The sequence below is a fragment of the Taudactylus pleione genome, unplaced genomic scaffold, assembly GCF_031769625.1.
Source record: "Taudactylus pleione unplaced genomic scaffold, aTauple2 ptg000333l, whole genome shotgun sequence".
Taxonomy (NCBI): domain Eukaryota; kingdom Metazoa; phylum Chordata; class Amphibia; order Anura; family Myobatrachidae; genus Taudactylus; species Taudactylus pleione.
In genome coordinates, this window is record NW_028284734.1 from 3,131,039 (window position 1) to 3,155,089 (window position 24,051).

At 45.8% G+C, this 24,051-nt stretch overlaps 1 protein-coding gene across 4 annotated transcripts in view; it reads left to right on the plus strand.

Annotated features, from left to right (window-relative positions):
- Positions 1-24,051, plus strand: part of GCNT4 (glucosaminyl (N-acetyl) transferase 4) — a 73,507-nt gene that overhangs the window by 21,341 nt on the left and 28,115 nt on the right. For 2 of the 4 annotated variants that reach the window (XM_088443738.1, XM_088443737.1), the window contains exon 1: positions 21,560-21,782. The exons of 1 other annotated variant lie outside the window; for it this stretch is intronic. The gene's annotated coding sequence lies outside the window, so the exon portion shown is untranslated. Of the gene's footprint in view, positions 1-21,559; positions 21,783-24,051 lie in introns of those variants that run through there. One more of the 4 variants, XM_088443739.1, reaches the window with a different exon arrangement.

Genomic DNA, 24,051 nt, shown 5'->3' on the forward strand with positions numbered 1-24,051 from the left:
CTCAAGGGTGGTTTTGCAAAACCAAATCCAGATCCAAAACCTTGAAAAAGATCCAGATCCAAAACCAAAACACGAGGGTCGGCGCACATCCCTAATCACCAACTGTTTTATTATTGTGTTTACATTTTAAAAGCATCCAGTTATTGTTGCTAAACTGCCTTGACAATACACTAACATTATAAAAACCTTATGTGCCTTTCACAAAGTTGATATCTGTTTAAGTGTGCCCTAAAAATTGTGATTGGCTGATATTGATAACACGAGTTTTGCAGTTCTTATGTACAGTAGTAGTTGCCGTCAGGGCCAGCCCGAGCCTAATTTATTTGGTAAGCGGATATAGATTTTGGCGCCCCCTAGTGAAATAATCCTGATTTTTCGGTGCGAGAAAAAGGCTATTTATTGTACAGCCTTTCCCCGTGCAGCGGGGATTATTGACTGTGATTAGTCACGGGGGAAACCCTGCGGCTAATTGAATAGCCCCCATAGGCTACGCATTAAAAAAAACATTAGCCCCCATGTGAAAATAATTAAACACACACATAGGCCCCCACATGAATATGTATGAAGTCCTTATACAGCAGGACCACCCTGGGTGCTAAGCTGCAATTATACCCAAAGATACATACTCAGGGAGAGGTGACAGGGAGAGGGTGATAGCACTGGGTTACAGGGAGAGGGTGACAGCAATGGTTGACAACTGGTAGAGGGTGACAGGGAGAGGGTGACGACAGTGAGAGGGAGACAGGGAAAGGGTGATAGCACTATGTGGCACGGAGAGGGTGATAGCACTGGGTGACAGGGAGAGGGTGACAGGGTGAGGGTGACGGCAGTCGGTGTCAGGGAGAGGGTGACAGCCAGTGGATGACTAATATACAAATCAGGCCACACATGTAATGCCCTAATACATTATGCCACACATGTAATGCCCTTTATAATGCATTATGCCACACATATGTAATAGTAAAGCGTATTTGTATGCCTAAGTGCTCTAGAACCCATTTTCTTTGTGGTGGGAGCAGCTCTAGGTATAGGAGGTTACCACCCTCAATTACGTATTAATAAACAGATTAGTTCTACCTTAGCGCTCAGACCTATGTATAATTTTCCTATAAATAATGTGATTAAAGTCAAGGGGCGGAATTCAATTGATTTCGCGGCCCGCATCTCCCGTCTAAAGTGACAGGAGATCGCGGGCCGCTATTCAATTGTGCCAGCTTTTCACGCTGATCGCACCCAAAGTGGTCGGGTTTAGCCGCGTAAAACGGCTAACCCCGACCAAAGTGCTGGGCGCGATCGCGAAAAGTGCCGTTTGGGCGCCCAAACAGGACAATTGAGCGCTAGCAGCTGATCGCACCCGACAGGAGCAACAATAGAATAGCTCCGTCGGGCGCAAAGGGGGGAAGAATCAATTGAATTCCGCCCAAGATATCTTAATGAAGTTTTGTATGTTTATTACAATCAGAGAGCTTTCCCTTGCATATTTGAAGGACTATCTTTGGACATATTGGGGTAGATGTACGAAGCCCAGAAGCGGTATCAGCGCACGTTATGTGCGCTGATACTGCTTCTCCCCGATGTATGATCGGGGGTCTGGGCGGTAAATGACAGGAGCGCTATGCACATTTCCACACACCCACCCCCTCCCTCTGTTATACATTTGTCCACAAGTATTGTCCTGTTTAATGAGCGTCTAAGATTAACATACTGCAAGCCGGCTGACATTCAGAGAGCACTTCATTCATGCTTTTTTTTTATACATTTTATTTAATTACCATTGATTTTTAATATATAAACACCATTTCTAATTCTAACCCTATGATAATACAAAGATTGTAATAAAAATACAAAACTTCTTTAAGATTTCTTGACTTTAATCACATCATTTATAGGAAAATTATACATAGGCCTGAGCGCTAAGGTACAACTAATACAGACCCTCCAACAATACCGATTTGGCCGGTACAGTACCGTTTTTTTATGGTCTGTACCGGCAAACAGGGTCTGTACCGATTGTACCGGATGAGTAGTACAATCTATAGCAGCGCTGCGGGGACATAGACTCCCGGCGCTGCTGAGTAACAGGCGGCTCCGTCATCTGTATGCCGAATCAGCGCTCAGTCTCAGTTGTTTTTTGGGAGCTTCTCCAGTCAAAGTCTCGCGAGACAAGGACAGAGAGCAGTGAGGTTGAGCTAGGGCTTCTGCATGCTCACATACCCGCCCCCTTTAGAATTTACCACGCCCCCTTTATTTATGGTCACGCCCCCTGTACCGTTTTCTATTTTTTAAATGTTGGAGGGTATGCTAATATCTGTTTATTCACACACATGTAATGCCTCCCCCCCCTCTCCTCAGCATTTCCCTGCCTCCTAATCCTTCTCCCCCTCCCCCAGCAACTCTCCGCCTCCTAATCCTCCCATTCCCCAGTGACTCACTAGCAGTGTGTCCCTCCAGGCAAAGGCAGCTCCTCCGTGTCTTGGTACTTCAGGCTGCTCCGTGTTCTCTCCCCTGCGTCCCAGAATGCTAGGCGCGCCCGCGATGACGTCACATGGTGCGCCACGCACACAGGCATTCTGGGAGCCAGTGGGAACTAGAAGGAGGCGGTGGTCATCATGGTGCCGCTGGATTAGCCGCGGCCTGAACACTGTCGGTGATTAACAGTACAGGCTGCACTGTCAATCACCGACAGTGTTCAGGCCGCGGCTGCGGCGCTGGCGGGCAGTGCAGCGGCTCTGCTTTGGTGGACAGCGGCGGGACTCCGGACACAGCACCCTTGCAGCTTGGTGCCGTACGCGCCTGCGTACCTGGCGTAATGGGCCGGCCGGCCCTGGTTGCCGTACAGAATATGTATCCAGATGCATGTCCTGCTTGTTTTATGTACTGTACATAACTGTTCCTGTGACTATAGCCAAGGCAGAGAGATCTTTTTCAAAACTGAAAATTATATCCATAGCTCTTTGGGTAAAGAAAATGGCTGAGAAGCTCATCCATACCCGCTCGCTAACATGCATACTCTCACTGCTGCCGATGGTATGCAGTGTGTATGCAGTGCGTGTGTGCATACCTTAGCGAAAGTTCACAATGCATTTGCTCACTGCACATAGACAGCCCAGCAGAGTGACAGGGGAAGCTGTTTGTAGGTGGTAACGGGCTGGCCATTAAAAACGGGGGAGTGGAGGTGCAAACGCAGGCGTGCCTGAGCATCTCATCGGCGGTTTAGAGGTGTGCATAATTAAAAGACAGCATCATTATATATATATATATATATATATATATATATATTAGAATAAGCCTTGCACTCAGGACGATAAAGGTGAAAACGCCGATGCCAGCCTAAAAAAAATGCACAAGAAATCCTTCTGGCTTGGGTATGCACCCAGCGCAATGTAAAGGAAGGCGGCACTCCAATAAGATTACCGCAGCAGCCATTTTCCGGCATTTGAGCAGCGCTGGGAGACCCGACGTGGGACCTCAGAGAGGTAAGTTTAAAGGTGCCCACACACTAGGCTATATTTTTACACGATCAGCCCCATTCCGACGCATCGGGCCGACAGATCGTGTAAAATATGTTCTAATCGTGAGTGTACACTCACGATTAGAGCATATATATATATACACATATATATATATATATACACACACAAAAAATATATATAAATATATATATATATATATATATACACACACAAAAATATATATATATATAAAAAAAAATATATATATATATATACACACAGGGATGTCTTTAGAGAAGAATGGTACACTCACGATTACGATACCGATGCGCGTCCCCACCGGTCGTACATCGCATCTTTAGATCTTGCCTGCTGCAGGCAAAATTTGGTAATCTCTGACCCGATGTGGTGCGGATCGTACGTGTGTTTGTACTCACGATCTAATGCACGATCGTCCATTGTGTCACTTGGCTGACTTCCCCTGTACTCGCCCAGTCTCCATTTTGTGGGGCATCGTGACTTCAAGGAGACGGACACGATCGTGGAAGCAGGGATTTGGTGAGTATTTTGTTTTTGTACAGATCATCAATGTCTATGCAGACCCTGTCCACCAATGAATATATGTGATCCACTGACCACCAATGTTTAATGCATTGACCACCCACTGACCTCCAATGTTTAATGTGTCGCCCACCCACTGACCACCTATATGTGTTTAATGCATCACCCACCCACTGACCACCAATGTTTCATGTTTCGCCCACCCACCCACCCACTGACCACCTATATGTGTTTAATGCATCGCCCACCCACTGACCACCAATGTTTAATGTATCGCCCACCCACCCACTGATCACCTATATGTGTTTAATGCATCGCCCACCCACTGACCACCAATCTTTAATGTATCACCCACTGACCACATATATGTGTTTAATGCATCGCCCACCCACTCAGCAAAACCTACTCAAGTAAATTACTGGAGGGTTTTTTAACAAATTTATTTTCAAATGTAAACAGGATTTCCAAAATGTAAAAAACCATAACAACATAACCAAACAACTTTTAAAATGTAAAATATATATATATATATTAGGGGTGAGCGGGTTCGGATTTCTGAAATCCGAACCTCCCCGAGCCCCCCGATATCCGAGGCCGATCCGAGTCAGGCTCGACTTTTCCCGCCTGACTCGGATCTGAAATCGAGGCAAAACGTCATCATCCCGCCTTCTGGGTCTCGCGGGTTTTGCATCCTATATAAGGTACTCGCGTCGGCGCCATTTTCTCACTCGGCTGTGGACAGTGAAAAGGGAGGGTGGGAGTTAGGGCTGGCTGGGCTGTGTAGTGTAGTGTATTGCAGTGTAGTGTTGTGCTGTGCTGTGCTGCTGTTGTCCATAGGGGCTGTGGCCCTGATTCAGACCCACTCGCGAGCGGCTGTCCGCTCGCAAGTGGGTCGATGGTCTGCACTGCGCATGCGCACGATGGAGGGAGCTCCGTCGTGCGCATGCGCGAGACGCGACGAGCGAAGGACTTTCCTTCGCTCGTAGTGTCTGATCAAAGGGGGCGTGCTGTCGATGTTGATTGACAGCACGCCCCCTTTGGAGGGCGTGCCGGGGGCGTGCCTGCCAGATGGAGGCGTTCCCAAGGGAACGCCTACCGTCAGAAGCCGGCCCCACTGACATCACTAGTGATGTCAGTGGGAGTGATTTAGGCTCTGATAGAGCCAAAATCACTCCTGGCCTTACGGTTGAGAAACTCAACCGCAGGATTCTGCTCGCACTGGCGATGGTCGCGATGGTCAAGACCATTGCGACCATCATCCTGCACGCTCGTATATGCTGTGGGTGGTGACCCACAGCGATACGAGCGTCCAGGAGGACGCTCCATATTAATGGAGGTGGGCCCTGATTCAGAGCGAGCGCTCTGGTCAGAGCGTCCGGCTCTGAATCAGGGCCTGTGTCCACTCCTTCAAAGTCCATAGGGGCTGGCTGGACTGTGTTGTGCAGTCAGTTGTCCATAGGGGCTGTGTCCACTCCAAAGTCCTGTGCAGTGTCCCAGTCCTAAAGGGGTGCTGTAGTGTTGTCCAGGGGGTGCTCTGTCCATCAGGGGTGCTCCCCCCAAATGCAAAAAATATATATATTTTTTCTGTGTTTGTGAATTGTGTGCACTGTGGCTGCACGTGCATCAACAAAGGAGCAGCGCCAAGCGTGCGCCTGTGTCCCATAGGTAAAGGGCCGGCTGGCTTGACCGCTAAAGGGTGCTGTAACCCCCAAAGGGCACTCCAAACAAAATAAAAAATATATTTTTTTGTGTTTGTGAATTGTGTGCGCAGTAGCCACACGTGCATCAACAAAGTAGTGCCAAGCGTGCGCCCGTGTCCCATAAATAAAGGGCTGGCTGGATTGACCGCTAAAGGGTGCTGTAACCCCCAAAGGGCACTCCAAACAAAATTAATTTTTTTTTTCTGTGTTTGTGAATTGTGTGCACTGTGGCTGCACGTGCATCAACAAAGGAGCAGCGCCAAGCGTGCGCCTGTGTCCCATAAGTAAAAGGCCGGCTGGCTTGTCCATTAAAGGGTGCTGTAAACCCCAAAGGGCACTCCAAACAAAATAAAAAAATATATTTTTTTGTGTTTGTGAATTGTGTGCGCAGTAGCCGCACGTGCATCAACAAAGTAGTGCCAAGCGTGCGCCTGTGTCCCATAAATAAAGGGCCGGCTGGATTGACCGCTAAAGGGTGCTGTAACCCCCAAAGGGCACTCCAAACAAAATAAAAAAATATTTTCTGTGTTTGTGAATTGTGTAGGCTGTAGCTGCACGTGCATCAACAAAGGAGCAGCGCCAAGCGTGCGCCTGTGTCCCATATGTAAGGGGCCGGCTGGCTCATTTCTTAAAGGGTGGTGTAACTCACAAAGTGCACTAGTCTCCAACAAAAATAAATATTATTTTCTGTGTTTGTGTGCGCCTTCGCCGCACGTATATATCAATATAACATAAATGGAGGACCAAACTTTCTCCGATAAAAATAAATTAGGGAAAGATCAAGAGCCACTTTCTCCTAGTGCTGAAGCTGCTGCCACTAGTCATGACATAGACGATAACATGCCATCAACGTCATCTGCCAAGGCCAATGCCCAATGTCATAGTAGAGAGCACATACAATCCCAAATGACAAAGTTCAGGAAAATGATCTTGAAAAAAACATTTAAATCATCTGAAGAGAAAAGTAAACTTGCCAATATGCCATTTACGACACGGAGTGGCAAGGAATGGCTAAGGTCTTTCCCTATGTTCATGACTAGTGGTTCAGCTTCACATGACGATGGAAGCCCTCCTCCCACTAAAAAAATCAAAAGAGTTAAGCTGGCAAAAGCACAGCGAAGAACTGTGTCTTCTAAGAAGATATCACAAATCCCCAAGGAGAGTCCAAGTGTGGTGGTGGTTGCGATGCCTGACCTTCCCAGCACTGGACGGGAAGAGGTGGCTCTTTCCACCATTTGCACGCCCCCTGCAAGTTCTGAAAGGAGCACCCACAGTTCACTTGCTGATATGCAAATTGAAGATGTCACTGTTGAAGTACAACAGGATGAGGATACTGGTGTAGCTGGCGCTGAGGAGGAAGTTGGCGAGGAGGATTCTGATGGTGATGTGGTTTCTTTAAATCAGGCTCTGGGGGAGACAGTTGTTGTCCGTGGGATGAAGAAGCCCATCATGGTCATGCCTGGGCAGAAGACCAAACATTCCACCTCTTTGGTCTGGCAATATTTCTATCCAAATCCGGACAACAACTGTCTTGCCATATGTACCATATGTAAAGGTGAAATAAGTAGGGGTAGGGACGTTAACCACCTAGGAACATCCTCCCTTATACGGCACCTGCAGCGCGTTCATAAAAAGTTACTGTCAAGTTCAGAAACTTTGGCTAAGACCGTAAGCAGTCCAGGGACACCTAAATCCCGTTGTCCTGTTGCATCCAAGCGCCTGCAAACCACACCGTCAACTCCCTCCTCGTCAATTTCCTCCTTAGTCAGGATCGGAAGTAGTCCTGCAGGCCATGTCACTGGCATGACTGACTCTCCTATCCGGGATTCCTCCGGAGGATCCTGCATTGCTACGCCTCCTGCTGCCGCTGCTGCTGCTGGGAGTCGTTCATCATCCCAGAGAGGAAGTAGGAACACAACTACTTTTACTAAACAATTGACCCTCCAACAGTTCTTAGCGAGGAGGATGAAGTACGACAGCAGTCATCCTGAAGCAAAACGTATAACTCAGGCCTTGACTGCTATGTTGGTGTTAGACGTGCATCCGGTATCCGCCATTAGTGCAGTGGGATTTAGACAATTGATGGAGGTAGTGTGTCCCCGGTTCCAAATCCCATCTAGATTCCACTTCACTAGGCAGGCGATACCGAGACTGTACAGAAACGTCAGAATAAGTGTCCTCAGTGTCCTGAAAAATGCCGTTGTACCCAATGTCCCCTTAACCACGGACATGTGGACAAGTGGAACAGGGCAGACTAAGGACTATATGACTGTGACAGCCCACTGGGTAGATGTATCACCTTACGCAGGAACAGCAGCAGCGTCACCAGTAGCAGCATCTCAGAAACTCCAGCTCATTCCAAGGCAGGCTACGCTGTGTATCACCGGTTTCAGTAAGAGGCACACCGCTGACAACCTCTTAGAGAAACTGAGGGGAATCATCGCCCAGTGGCTTACCCCACTTAGACTCTCCTGGGGATTTGTGATATCTGACAACGCCACCAATATTGTGCGGGCATTACATCTGGGCAAATTCCAGCACGTCCCATGTTTTGCTCATACAATAAACTTGGTGGTGCAGAATTTTCTGAAAAGCGACAGGGGCATGCAGGAGACGCTTTGGGTGGCCCGAAAAATTTCTGGCCACTTTCACCATTCAGCGACTGTGTGCCGAAGGCTGGAGCGCCAGCAAACACTCTTGAACCTGCCCCGCCATCACCTGAAGCAAGAGGTTGTGACGCGGTGGAACTCAACCCTCTATATGCTTCAGAGGATGGAGGAGCAGCAAAAGGCCATTCAAGCCTATACATCCACCTATGACATAGGCAAAGGAGGGGGTATGCACCTGACTCAAGCGCAGTGGAGAATGATTTCCGTGTTGTGCAAGGGTCTCCAGCCCTTCGAACTTGCCACACGTGAAGTCAGTTCAGACACTGCCAGCTTGAGTCAGGTCATTCCCCTCATCAGGCTTTTGCAGAAGCAGCTGGAGAAAGTGAAGGAGGAGCTAAGACGGAGTGATTCCGCTCGGCATGTGGGACTTGTGGATGAAGCCCTTCATTCGCTTTGCCAGGATTCCAGGGTGGTCAATCTGTTGAAATCAGACCACTACATTTTGGCCACTGTGCTCGATCCTAGGTTTAAAGCCTATGTGGTGTCTCTCTTTCTGGCCGACACAAGCCTGCAGAGGTGCAAAGAACTGTTGGTGAAAACACTGTCAGCAGAAGCGGAACGTGACACGTCAACAGCTCCTTCTTCATTTTCTCCGGCAACTGGGGCTGCCAGGAAAAAAGGTATCCTAAGCAATCCGCTGGTGGTGATGCAGGGCAGGCAGGACCAAGTTTGGACATCTGGTCCGGACTGAAGGACCTGGCAACAATTTCTGACATGTCTACTGTCACTGCATATGATACTGTCACCATTGACAGAGTGGTGGAGGATTACATCGGTGACAGCATCCAAGTAGGCATGTCAGACAGTCTGTACTTGTACTGGCAGGAAAAAGAGGCAATTTGGAGGCCCCTGTACAAACTGGCTCTATTTTACCTGAGTTGCCCCCCCTCCGAAAGAGTGTTTAGTGCAGCCGGGAACCTTGTCAGCGAAAGGCGTAGGAGGTTGCTTCCACAAAATGTGGAGAAGATGATTTTCATAAAAATTAATTATCAACTCTTCCAGGGAGACCAGCCTCCAGAACGTACAGAGAGACTTGTGGTGGTGGATTCCAGCGGGGACGAGTTAATACTCTGTGAGGATGAGGATGTACTCAACACTGAAGAGGGTGAGGAATCGGTGGATGAGGAGGATGAGGACGACATCTTGCCTCCGTAGAGCCAGTTTGTGCAGGGACAGATTAATTGCCAGCTTGTTTTGTGGGGGCCCAAACGAACCAATCATTTCAGCCACAGTCGTGTGGCAGACCCTGGCGCTGAAATGATTGGTTTGTTAAAGTGTGCATGTCCTGTTTATACAACATAAGGGTGGGTGGGAGTGCCCAAGGACAATTCCATCTTGCACCTCTTTTTTTTCTTTGCATTATGTACAGTTTGGGGCCTAGTTTTTCAAACTGCCATCCTGTCTGCCACTGCAGTGCCACTCCTAGATGGGCCACGTGTTTGTGCCGCCCACTCGTATCGCTTAGCATAGTCATCCAGCTACCTCGGTGCAACCTTTTGGACATAAAAACACTATTGTGAGGTGTGAGGTGTTCAGAATAGACTGGAAATGAGTGGAAATTAAGGTTATTGAGGTTAATAATAGCATAGGAGCAGAAAACCCACAAATTCGGTGATTTTAGCTGTCTTTATGCTTTTTTAAAAAAAAAATACAGATCCAAAACACAAAACCCAGAACCCAAAACACGGAAGGGTGGTTTTGGCAAAACCAATCCAGATCCAAAACACGAAGAAAGATCCAGATCCAAAACCAAAACACAAAACACGAAAAGTGGCCGGTGCACACCCCTAATCATAGTACACATCACCTGGCTTGTGTTTACACTGAAGTACTCGCAGTGCTTGCGGCTGGGTATGGTCAACCTCAAGCGCTGTGATCGCATCCGATGTACCAATGGTTGCACACACTTCCTGGACATGACGTGCACAAGTGGGCGTCTTAAAACAGGCTGGTGGGTGTCTGCATACACTATTTGATCGCGCTCTAAGAAATACTGGGCGTGCTTGCAGTGTGTTAGCATTGCCTATGCAACTTGCATACACATCGTGTCAGCGATCGCATCTAGCGAGCGGCTCTGAATAAGGCCCTGAGTGCTTTGGCGCTGTTTTCAATAGGAAACGGCAAGTTTCGAAAAGTAGACCTAAGTAAAACCATTAGTGAATTTGCTTCAAAGACGTTGAGAAAGAAATATTTTTGTTCTTAAGTCTATGTGTTGCTTGTTGTCACTATGGGCCTGATTCAGACCCACTCACAAGCGGCTGTCCGCTCGCAAGTGGGTCGATGTTGTGCACTGCGCATGCGCACGACGGCGGGAGCTCCGTCGTGCGCATGCGCCAGACGCGACGAGCGAAGGACTTTCCTTCGCTCGTTGTGTCTGATCAAAGAGGGCGTGCTGTCGATGTTGATTGACAGCACGCCCCCTTTGGTGGGCGTGCCGGGGGCGTGCTTCCCAGACGGGGGCGTTCCCAAGGGAACGCCTATCGTCAGAGGCCGGCCCACTGACATCACTAGTGATGTCAGTGGGAGTGATTTTGGCTCTGATAGAGCCAAAATCACTCCGGGCCTTGCGGTTGAAAAACTCAACCGCAGGCTCCGGCTCGCAGTGGCGATGGTCGCAATGGTCAAGACCATCGCGGCCATCAAACTGCACGCTCGTATAGGCTGTGGGTGGTGACCCACAGCTATACGAGCGTCCAGGAGGACGCTCCATAATTATGGAGGACGGCCCTCATTCAGAGCGTGCGCTCTGCTCAGAGCGTACGGCTCTGAATGAGGGTCTATGCACAGACTTTTGTATGTCATATATACATTTTTTTATGTGTTTTCCTAATTTAAAAAAATTGCATTTACTGCTGTTTTCATTGCATTATAAAAATCAGCCTAGTCATTTTTACCAGGGCCCCATTCCAATGGACTGCCCCTGTGCACCAACAAACAGTACGACAGTACGGCATTAAATACTTCACCCATACTTTTTTGATAGTGGCTTTGTCTACTGTGTTTCGCTGGGTACAAGGATTCCAAAAGTCAAGTGAATAGCACAGGGCCCCTTCATCCATACCACAGCTGCTTTCCTCCACTCATACTATTGGCCCATTCTTTGAGCTACAAATGCTGCAAGATTGACCCTTTGCACTAAAAAGATGTCCACATTTATCTTTGATCATAATACAAATAACACATTGTGAAGATCATTTACGCAATACCTTCAAATATACAAAAAAAATTTCTAAATTAATTTTGTGAAAATGCATTTGCCCACTTAGAGCATAAATAGTTGGAAGTCACTTTCCACTTTGACAGATGTCCCCCGTGCATATATTATAAATCAGTGGCTCTCAACCTGGGGTACTGGTATTCCCAGAGTTTATCTTTGTGATGTACTTGAAATATTTTCTGTAATGGCAGGGGGGAATCAAAGTGTTTAGAGACATTGGAAAAGCAGTGTCCTAGGGATCTCTAGCCCCAGTAGCACCCTGATACAAGTTGAGTCTCCCATATCCAAAATGCTTGGGACCGGGGGTATTTTGGATATCGGAATATTCCATATTTTGGAATAGATACATACTATTGTAGTAGCTCCAGCTACCCATCACACACCACGTAGACTTAGACGTCAACCATGGCATTCTAACTTAACAAGGTATCTAAAAAAACTCTCACGTAAAGTAGAACGTCAGTGGCGACAGTCTCATACTCCAAGTGACTTCCTCACATATAAGACTATCTACAACGCTTATCATACAGCTCTGGACGTTGCCAAACAAACATATTTCCAATCTCTAATCTCTGTTCAAGCCTCTAACCCCAAGTGACTTTTTAGTACATTTAAACTGTTTCTGAACCCTCCCTCTGCCAAACCACCTGCTACTATCTATGCCCAAGATCTTGCTTCTTATTTCAAGGACAAGATTGATAAGATCCGTAATGAAATGGTATGCTCTTCCTCAGCTAGTGACCTGCTCAATTCCCTACCTGAACCCTCTGGCACATTCTCTTCATTTGATCTCACAAACGAAGATGAAGTATCTACACTCTTCTAATACTCCTAGTCTATTTCCTCTAGATCCTATACCCTCACAAATCAGTAAAGCTCTGGGCCTGATTCAGATCCGCTCGCAAGCGCTCAGCGCTTGCAAGCGGGTCGATGGTGCACTAGTGCACATGCGCACGACGGAGGGAGCTCCGTCGTGCGCATGCGCGAGACCCCAATGTTGATTGACAGCACACCCCCTTTGGTGGGCGTGCCGGGGGCGTGGCTGCCAGACAGAGGCGTTCCCATGGGAACGCCTACCGTCTGGGTCCGTCCCCACTGACATCACTAGTGATGTCAGTGGGAGTGATTTTGGCTCTGATAGAGCCAAAATCACTCCAGGGCTTGCGGTCACCGAGACCCTACCGCAGGGTCTCGTCGCAAACCCGATCGTCGTGATGGTCTTGACCATCGCGACCATCTTTTTGGCCGCTTGCATATGCTGTAGGTGGTCACCCACAGCTATGCGAGCGGCCAGGAGGCCGCTCCAAGTTTAGGTAGGAGGGCCCTGATTCAGTGCGAGCGCTCTGGTCAGAGCGTCCGGCTCTGAATCAGGCCCTCTGTCTCCTGTGCTCCCAACCCTAACTAAAATCTTTAATCTCTCTCTCTCTCTACTGGCATCTTTCCATCACTGTTTAAGCATGCAGTGTTTACTCCCATTCTGAAAAAACAAAATTCTGACCCTAACACTCTCTCAAATTACCGACACAGCTCCCATGCCCCTCCAAGCTACTTGTGAGACTTGTCTACACCCGCCTCACACACTTTCTTAACTCACACAACTTATTGGACCCTCTTCAATCCGGCTTTCATTCCCAACACTCCACAGAGACCAGGCTAAAATCAATTGCTCACTCCTAATTCTTCTAGATCTCTCTGTTGCTTTTGACACTGTTGACCACTCTCTTCTCATACAAACACTACAATCCCTAGGTCTTAAGGACAGAGCTCTTTCTTGATTCTCTTCCAACCTAACTGATTGCTATTTTACTGTTTGTTATTCTGATTCTGCCTCTTCTTCACTACCTCTATCAGTTGGAGTACCGCAAGGCTCTGTCTTAGGTCCTCTACTATTCTCATTCTATACCACCTCTCTTGGCAAACTAATCCGCTCTTTTGGATTTCAGTACCATCTGTATGCGGATAACACTCAAATCTACCTATCCTCTCCAGATTTATCACCATCTGTATTGGTCCGTGTCACTGAATGTCTGTGTAACTGAATGTCTTTCTGCCATTTCATCTTGGATGTCATCCCGCCACTTGAAACTAAATATTTGTAAAACAGAATTAATTATATTTCCACCTGCCAATAACAGTTACCAACCTGATCTCTCTATCACTGTTGATAACTCGACAATCCACCCAGCCCCACAAGCTCGTTGCTTTGGTGTCATCCTTGACTCTGAACTGTCCTTTGTTCCCCACATTCAATCTGTCTCAAAATCATGTTACATATATCTAAAAAACATATCCAAAATTCGACCATATCTCACACAAGACACTGCAAAAACTCTAATTCACGCACTTATTATTTCCGCATTGACTATTGCAATAGCCTCCTTACTGGTCTTCCCAAAAACAGACTATCGCCATTACAATCCATTATAAATGCAGCTGTGAGGCTATCTTCCTTGCCAAACGTTCATCGTCTGCTGTCCCGCTCTGTCAGTCCCCCCAATGGTTGCTGGTTATCTACTCTATTCAATACAAAATACTTTTACTTACACATAAGGCTATTAACCAAACCACACCAACATACATCTCTTCACTCATCTCAAAATATCTCCCACCCCGACTTCTCCGCTCAGCACAAGATCTGCGTCTCTCATCCCACGCATTACTTGCTCCCATTCACAGTTACAGGACTTTCTTCGGGCTGCACCCACTCTATGGAATGCCTTACCACGCACAATAAGATTTTCCTCTAGTCTCCTATCCTTCAAGCCTTCCCTGAAAACTCACCTCTTCAGGCAAGCTTATCAGATTCCAGAACCGCCCACATAACCTTCATAGCTTCCATATCTAATTACATCCCCTTTCACAGTCCTCACATAACCTCACGCATTGTCTTTCTTTCACATCCTCCTGACATTTGGCCGACATTCCTGTGTGACTGAATCATGCAGCCCACCAAGAAACTGTGCATTCTGGCTGGACCATAATGCAATATATAGCACCTATCCTTGTGTATCTATGCCTATTTCCCTATAGATTGTAAGCTTGCGAGCAGGGCCTTCCTACCTATATATCTGTCTGTTTTTACCCAGTTTTGTTCTATTAATGTTTACAATTGTAAAGCGCAACGTAATATGCTGCGCTATATAAGAAACTGTTAATAATAATAATAATAATAATACTATAATGAAATATCTTGGGAATGGGACCCAAATCTAAACACAGAATGCTTATATGTTTTATATACACTGTAATGACCTGGGGTAATTAGATCGGTAGATGGGTGTCAGTGGTGCAGTGTTAGGTGCTTGAATCCGGATCCACACATAGCATTTCAGGTTATAAATAAAAGAAAAGTGCTTTACTATCAGCATGAATCTGGAAACAAAAATAACAAATGCCTAGCCCCATTCGGGCACTGACTCACTTCTTCGTCCCTGACTAACCTTGGCAGCCGTGGATCCCGCTGGCCAGGGGGCATGTCTGTAAACCGCCCGTACACACTAGCCGATGAACAGATATGTCTGTCCATTGGCTGTGCAGCACAGCCAATGCGATATGTCTGTGAACAACATCCTTCACAGGCATATCGTCTGTATACACTGGCCGACGGGCAGCAGATATATTGGCCAATCAATTGATCAGCCAATATATCTGTCAGTGTGTACCCAGCATAAGATATAGCAAGTAAATGTACCCCAGGGTAAAACCATGCTGCACTTCAGGTGGGGCAGATTTGAAATGAGCAAGAAGGATTTAGATTTGGGAGGGGTGTGACCAAACTGAAATCTAAATTGCAGTGTATGAATAAAGTTGTTCAATATTTGTGGGCTACATTCAAAAGAAGCCAGTATTTACCCCACATGACAACAAATGTATGTATTACACCCCTTGCATTGCAGCATGGTTTGTCCAGGTACACAGTTACTTGGTTTATCTTACTCTATTCCAAATGCTGAATCAGGCCCTCAGTAATTATGGGTTTTATATATGCAACCCTCCCCGCCCCCCCTTCCCCTCATTCTCTAATGCATTTCAGTAGCCATTTCCCTGAATTTACTGTTAGTCAGGCACAGGGGCATAGTTCCCTAAGTGATTTTTCAGAAAATCCTCTGGAAGCTGAAGTTTTCTGAGAATTTCTGCATTAGCTAAGAATGCTGTGCATTTATTAAGAGGGTACCATCAGCAAGGCCTCCCATTGAAAATAGGCCCACACAGAATGCAGTGCAGGCAGGAAAATTTTTTGTTTCCTGGCACCACCAATGAACAGCCCAGCCCACTCACCTAACGGTCGTCAGAAACAGCTTAGCTAATTCTGACCCCAACCCGTCCCCCTCCTCTTGTACGATCTGACCGGCCAGGCTGAAGCTCCGCCCACCCTGGCCAGCAGAAGCCCCGGCCATCTCCAGTCTGCTGAGGCTCCGCCCCATGATAAGGAGGCTCTGCCCCCTGTACCATTCTGCTCTAAAGTCCTGCTCAACCTAGCTGAGGAGGGAAGGCAGCTCAGCCCAGCATGTCTGTTTATACAGGTCAGTGTAATGTCTGACATCTGTGTATATACTGTATGTATGTATATATATAGATGGCAGATCAAGTTCATTTATCTGAGAATCAGTGTAGGGACTGGCTAGATGGGAATGACCGTGAAGCGGTGGCCAGCTTAACAAATTATTGCAATATTTTGGAACCAACATTGCCTATGTTCAAAGGAGTTGCAGTTTGAAAAGCATGTGAGTGCCGAGTTTGTATGATATTTTTTATGTAGATGGTGTGGTCACATACCAAGGGCACCCCAGATGGTCGAGTGCCGTGGATTGAGCCTGTCGTTTATTTAAATTTTGTGGTCACACTTGCTAGGGCACCCTGTTTTTCAAATGTAAGACAAACTTTTTTCTTTTTCCAGGTGCTTATTAACTGATAGCCCTGGGTGTGGTCCTGTCTCTTTAAGGCAGGACCCAGTTTCATATTTAAAATGTATGCAAGCTTGAGCCCAAAATGGCAGATCAAGTTAATTTATCTGAGAATCAGGTAGGGACTGGCCAGATGGGAACGACCGTGAAGCGGTGGCCAGCTTAACAAATTATTGCAATATTTTGGAACCAACATTCCCTATGTTCAAAGGAGTTGCAGTTTGAAAAGCATGTGAGTGCCGAGTTTGTATGATATTTTTTATATATTTTATATATATATATATATATATATATATATATATACATACTTACATACACCCTGCCGTTCAAAAGTTTGGGGTCACCCAGGCAATTTCGTATTTTACATGAAAACTGTCTATTATTTATAAAATGAGTTGCAAAACTAACAGAACATATAGTCAAGACATTGGCATAGTTAGAAATAATGATTTTTATTCGAAATAATAATTTTGTCCTTCAAACTTTGCTTTCGTCAAAGAATGCCTATTTTGCAGAAATTACAGCATTGCGGTCCTTTGGCATTCTACCTGTTAATTTGTTGAGGTAATCTGAAGAAATTTCACCCCACGCTTCCTGAAGCACCTCCTACAAGTTGGATTGGCTTGATGGGCACTTCTTGTGTGCCATACGGTCAAGCTGCTCCCACAACAGCTCAATGGGGTTGAGACCTGGTGACTGCACTGGCCACTCCATTACAGACAGAATACCAGCTCACTGCTTCTTCCCTAAATAGTTCTTGCAGAATTGGAGGTATGCTTTGGGTCATTGTCCTGTTGGAGGAGGAAATTGGCTCCAATCAAGCACTGTACACAGGGTATGGCATGGCGTTGCAAAATGGAGTGATAGCCTTCCTTATTCAAAATCCCTTTTACTTTGTACAAATCTCCCACTTTACCAGCACCAAAGCAGCCCCAGACCATCACATTACCTCCACCATGCTTGACAGATGGCATCAGGCACTCTTCCAGCATCATTTCACTTGTTCTGCATCTCACAAATGTTCTTCTGTGTGATCCAAACACCTCAAACTTCGATTCGTCTGTTCATAACACTTTTTTCCAATCTTCCTCTGTCCAATGTCTGTGTTATTTTACCCATATTAATCTTTCCCTTTTATTGGCCAGTCTCAGATATGGCTTTTTCTTTGCCACTCTGCATCGTGGTGTCACCTCTTCATTGTAGACGTTGACACTGGCATTTTGCGGGTACCATTTAGTGAAGCTGCCAGTTGAGGACTTGTGAGGCATCTATTTCTCAAACTAGAGACTCTAATGTACTTGTCTTCTTGCACAGCTGCCTCCCACTTCTCTTTCTACTCTGGTTAGAGCTTGTTTGTGCTGTTCTCTTAAGGGAGTAGTACACACCGTTGTAGAAAATGTTCAGTTTCTTGGCAATTTCTCGCATGGAATAGCCTTCATTTCTAAGAACAAGAATAGACTGTCTAGTATCACATTAAAGTTTTATTTTTCTGGCCATTTGGAGAGTATAATCGAACCCACAAATGTGATGCTCCAGATACTCAACTAGCTCAAAGGAAGGCCAGTTTTATATCTTCTCTAATGACCAAACCCGTTTTCAGCTGTGCTAACATAACTGCACAAGGGTTTTCTAATCATCCATTAGTCTTCTAACGCGCTTAGCAAACACAATGTACCATTAGAACACTGGAGTGATGGTTGCTGGAAATGGCCTCTATACACCTATGTAGATAGTCCTTAAAAATCCAGACATTTGCAGCTAGTATAGTAATTTACAACATTATGTATAGAGTGCAGTTCTGATTAATTTAATGTTATCTTCATTTAAAAAAACAGTGCTTTTCTTTAAAAAATAAGAACATTTCTCAGTGACCCCAAACTTTTGAACGGTAGCGTATATATATATATATATATATATATATATATATATATAGAACCACAGCAGGTGTGGCACTCGTGGCAGCAAAAAATTCTTCACACAAACATGAAATAACGTTCCAGTGCTTGTTTAATGCACACGCACTGGAAAAGTTAGTTTCATGCTTGAAATGTGAGGGCACAGGGTGTGTCTATTTTGAGGTTATTGGGAGTGCTGGACCGACGTATGTTTTATCTATATACATATATATATATATATATATATATTAAATTAGGTGAGTATAGAAGCTTATAAATATGTGTGTGTGTATACAGTGCCGGCTCTAGGGGTGTTCGACCAGTGCGGACACACAGGGACGCCGCCCATAGAGGGCGTACCCCTCCCCAACATCCCGATTTCAGTGGGACAGTACTGTCCTGCTGTTCCACCCGTGGGCCAAAGTGGCCCACGGGTGGTCAAATCGGGATGTTGGGGACCCCCACCGCCACAGCTGTGCGGCGGTGTCGGACCCCCAATGCGTGGCATCCATTCAGTGATGGGAGAGGGCTGAGGGAAGCCCAGCTAGTGAGGCTCCCCCCAGTCTGACTTTATTTAGAGGCGTGCAATGCGGGCAAACCTCCAAATAATGTCATGTAGGGAGCGTGGCCTATAGTAATTAGGCCACACACCCAATTTTGATGGCACGCCAAAGCAAGGGCGCTCTGTTAAGGGCCGGCACAGGGTGCTCCGACCCCTGGAGCCGGCCCTGTCTGTGTGTGTATGTGTTAATATAAATATATATATATATATACATATGTGTGTGTGTGTACACACACACACACACACACACACAGTGGCAAATGGGGAGCTTACAGAAGCTTGAGGCACAGTTAAGGGGACTGAAGCTGGTGTGGTGTGATATGTCAACATCCGTCATGTTGATAGGAGAATGTCTTCAGGTGAGTATTCCCGCCTAAGCCTAATGCCTACCCCTACCTTATAGTGCCTTACCCTAACCTCCTCCCACTGCAGTCTACAGGTGGGTATCCACTAAATGATATGCTCCATGAGTGATATCGTCTAGTGTTTCCCTGGCAGTATTGTGCTCAATGTCATTAACCACATTGAGGACCAACACTGAACAATATATCATTCAGTGACGTCAGGTTGCCCTGCAAGTATGGGCAATGATAGATGTCGTCAATGACCAGCAGGAGCGTGCATCACTGGTCGTTGACAGCATATCTACTGTGTGATATTGCAGACGATGAACGATATCGTTCAAATCATCCAATTTATCGTGTAGTGGATATGCGCCTTAACTGTATCCTCCCCCTAGTGCCTAACCCTAACCTCCTCCAACCGTAGCCTAACACTAACCTTCCCCTAGTGCCTAACTGCCCCTGCATAGCCTAACCCTAATGTCGACATTTTCATGTCAACATGATGAATGTTGACATTATGACTGTCAACATACCGCACCACACCTGCTTCTGTCCCCTTAAGTGAGCCTCAAGCTCCTATACCCTCTCAATTTACATGTATGTGTGTATGTATGTATGTATATATATATATATATATATATATATATATATATATATCTATAGCATTCAAATTTCCGGCACTCTGAATAGCTTGTATAAAACACACTAAAATCTGTTTAAGTTATCAATGCTTCATAACTTGTACAGGTTGAGTCTTCCATATCCAAAATGCTTGGGACCAGGGGTATTTTGGATAACAGAATATTCTGTATTTTAGAATATTTGCATATCATACTGAAATAACTTGGGAATGGGACCCCAATATACACACAGAATGCATTTATGTGTTATATACACCTTTGTGTACAGAAATGAAATTTATGTTTCATATACACCTTATACACAGCCTGAACGTAATTCTATACAATATTTTTAATAATTTGTGCCTTAGACAAAGTTTGTGTACATTGAACCATAAAAAAATCAAAGATTTCATTATCTCAGTCATGTAAAAATTATTCCGCATTTCGGAATATTCCATATTTCGGAATATTTGGATATGGGAGACTCAACCTGTATTCATTCTTTCATCAGGATTACTGAAAGGACGAATACAAGTTCTAAAATGTTGATAACGTAAATGGATTTTTAGTGTGTTTTATACAAGCCGCCCAGAGTGCCTCCCATTCGACTGCTACATGGTTCCCTCCCTTCACCAGACGCCCTAGCACTATACTTTGCACAGGAGTGCCGGCCAGTGGTGTCTCTCACCGCAGTGACCCCTGGTGCACTGCGTGCTGATGAAAAGGGGGCATGACCTCAGGGTAGGGTCGTGGTCTCGGGGAAGGGCGTGGCCTCACACCTGAATCTCTCTAGCCCGTGGTTATCAATGGAGTGGTGGGGGGTGCCGGTAGTGCCAGCTCCCTCACTGTGACAGGAGCCGAGTGCTATACTTAATGCTACAGTGCAGCACCCGGCTCCTGCCACTAAGGGGGAGCCTGCACCTTGGTGTCACCCCTCGGAGGGTGACACCCGGGTGCTGCCCGCACCCCCCTTGTGACACCATTGGTGCTGGCCTACACAGAGTCAGCGGCGTAGCAGGGCTGGCTCCGGAGTGCCCTGTGCCGGCCCCGTGCCTCTTAAGTGCATAACGTCATGCTGTTGCATAGAGGTACTGAGGCCTGGAAATGCAGCACTGCCCAGAGCGAGAGAACGCTGCACAGGCTACACCCCTATGTAAACCCCAACCACACTGCACTGGTCATGACTCCACACAACCAGTCACACTGCTACGGCACTTGTCACACCCCCTGCAGCGGCACACAATAGGCCCATCATACATTTCAGCTCCTGACCCATGTGGACATTAATCTTCCACTGTACAAATACCTGTGTGTTTATAGAGACAAATAACTGTTGGAGACAACAAACTTACAAATGAAATATAAAGCTTAGCTTTCCTACATGCTTTTTTATGATATTGTATTTTATTGCAGAATATAAAATGTGCATTATCTATCCTCATGCAATCTATGGAACTTTCTATAGAACACAGCAGAGCAGCTGGAACCACAGCAGCAGATATTCCTTCGCATAGAGGATTTCTCTGATAAACATTAGACAGTTCACTTCCTTCTGTAGCTGGAGGAGGAGCTTCCCCCTCTCCCTCTAACACCTCGCTCTTATACCAGACTACTTCTTCTTCCTCCCCTGTCAGGGAGAAGTCAGCGACTCAGCCGGCCGCCCCATGAGCTGCAGCTGGCAGCACCAGAGTCTGAGCCCTCTCACTCTGCAGCACTTTCCTAAGTAACTACTGTACCTGCAGACTCCCAGCACAGGACACTGACTGCATCCTGACACACTGCCCAGGGAGGCTGGCACTGACTACAACAACAACCTCTGCTACATCACTCAAGTAAGGGAGCAGCCAGGAGTGAAGTAAGACATTGCTGTACAGTGTATTTATATTAGGAAGGATCAATGATGGGCCTGTTATTAATAATGTAAGACTGTTTTGTGGCTATAAAGAGATACATTCTTTATTTAGAATCTTTCATTGGCCCATGTGAGAGTGCTACAGTAAAACTCATCTGCACTTGTCTGTATAGTGTTTTAGCATTACACTTTGCATCATGTTTATCTGTACCAGCCAGGACCCCACTGTGCAGCTGGTTGCAGTCAGCTATCTGTCACATGGCATCACAAGGGTATTTGGCTAGAGAGTTTGTGAGGAACTCTTTGGGGTTCTTCTGAGGTCATTCTGTCTTCTATAAGATCATCAGAGGTCCAGAGTTCTAGATGGCTCAAGTGCCAGTGACAACTTTATACTTTACTTTGCACGGTTTCTCATTCTCTTCTGTCAGATCATCATTGCATTAATCCCATTGTATGCTTCCCTCTTCTCTGCCTATTGTATTTCTAGGGAAAGAGTCAAGTACTTGTTTCTATTGTTACAAAATCTGTTCCACACCCATTCACTTAAACCCAGTGAAAAGCCAATAACTTAGCGTTGTAACTTGCTGGCGCCTGCTGTGTGTAGCAGTTGGCACTTATGACACACTGCATGTTCTAGAGAATGCGCCTGGTTAACCCGTCATCCTGTTTACACATGACACATATATCACAGATCTGTTGTAAAAGAAGTGGTATTGTGCAATGCAATATTTGCTGTAAGTGTCCAGAGGCAATAATACAGTTCTTTGTTATTGTCTTGGCATGGCCAAGGTCTACATTTTTAGCCCTGAACCCAGTGACATATCCTACAGTGGCTATAACTAGGCTAATGTTACTCTGTATGTATGAGCCTATACTTCACTGCACAGCATAAGAAAGTTACAAAGAGTTGTGAAACTGTCACAGGATGGATGGCAGGTAACACTTTTTTCTATCTATAAGATGTGGCTTATTGTGTCGGGTGTGCCAACTGCAACAGCCAGAGGGCACCAGCATGGCACACTATAACAGTTGTTTGTTTTTTAAGTGGTTTAAATTAATAGGCGTGCAAGAGAGTTGTAAACAGTATAAATTTGTCTCTGGCTCCCTCCCTAGAAACATCAGTATGTAACAAGTGCGGATGAAGATGGGAAAAATGCAGTTTCATTACTTCAATACTGATTTTTATTTTTGTGTGCCTCATTTTTTTAATTTCTTGTAATGAGCAAATCCATCTGTGAATATGAATACTGTGACATAGCAAAGAGGTTCCCAAACTCGGTCCTCAAGGCACCTTAACAGTCCAGGTTTTAAGGATAACGATGCTTGGACACAGGTGACTTGAGGCCTCATTTATCAACAAGTTTTTATCATTCACAACGAGTGCTAAAACTCGCTGTGTGTGATCATGGCGCTCCAGCCAATCAGCTCCCAACTGTCTTCTGTTTGAAAATGATAGTTGGGAGCTGATTGGCAGGAGCACCATTTATCATGCAGAACAATTTTTAGCACTCGTGAATGATAAAACTCGTTGATAAATAATTAATTAGGCCATTAATTAGTACCTCAGTCAATTTGATGTAACCATCTGTGCTCAACCATGGATATCCTTAAAACCTGGACCGTTGGGATGCCTTGAGGAACGAGTTTGGAAACCTCTGACATAGCCTATGGATAGGTCAGAGCAACCATTGACAAGTTTGATGAAACCATTATACGTACTGTGGGCTCCATTTACTAACGAGTTCATGTCTTTAAAACTACTTTTATGTGTCATTTAACATATACTTGTATTTAATATTGCTGATAGCAGCGCTATCATTACCACGCACCTTCATAGCAGATGTCAATGAGTTGTTATTTATAAACGAGCGCTATTTGTCAGATAGTGCTCGTTTACGTTATTACAAGTTGTCTCTTCATAGCTGCTGTTAAATAGCGGGCCGGCGGTGTGTGCCCTGCGCTCTCCTCCCCGGGACCCAGAAGTATGCCCAGCATGCAGTGCGGCTCCCGGGTTTCTATGGAAACACCGGTCGCTGTGCATTGCGGACTCCATTTCATAACGAGTGGGTAGCAGCATTTGGCACCATGACGTGCTTTCTGAATCAGCTGTTCTAATAAGCAATATAGGAATTATGTTGTGCCTGGGTAATTCACACATTTCATATATGTACCACATGTCCTGTTATTTGTATCTCATCTGTATGCAGGCATATATTCCCCAGGACCACAGTCAACCTGCCAAAAGCATAACCGTACTACAGTATAGGCTAAA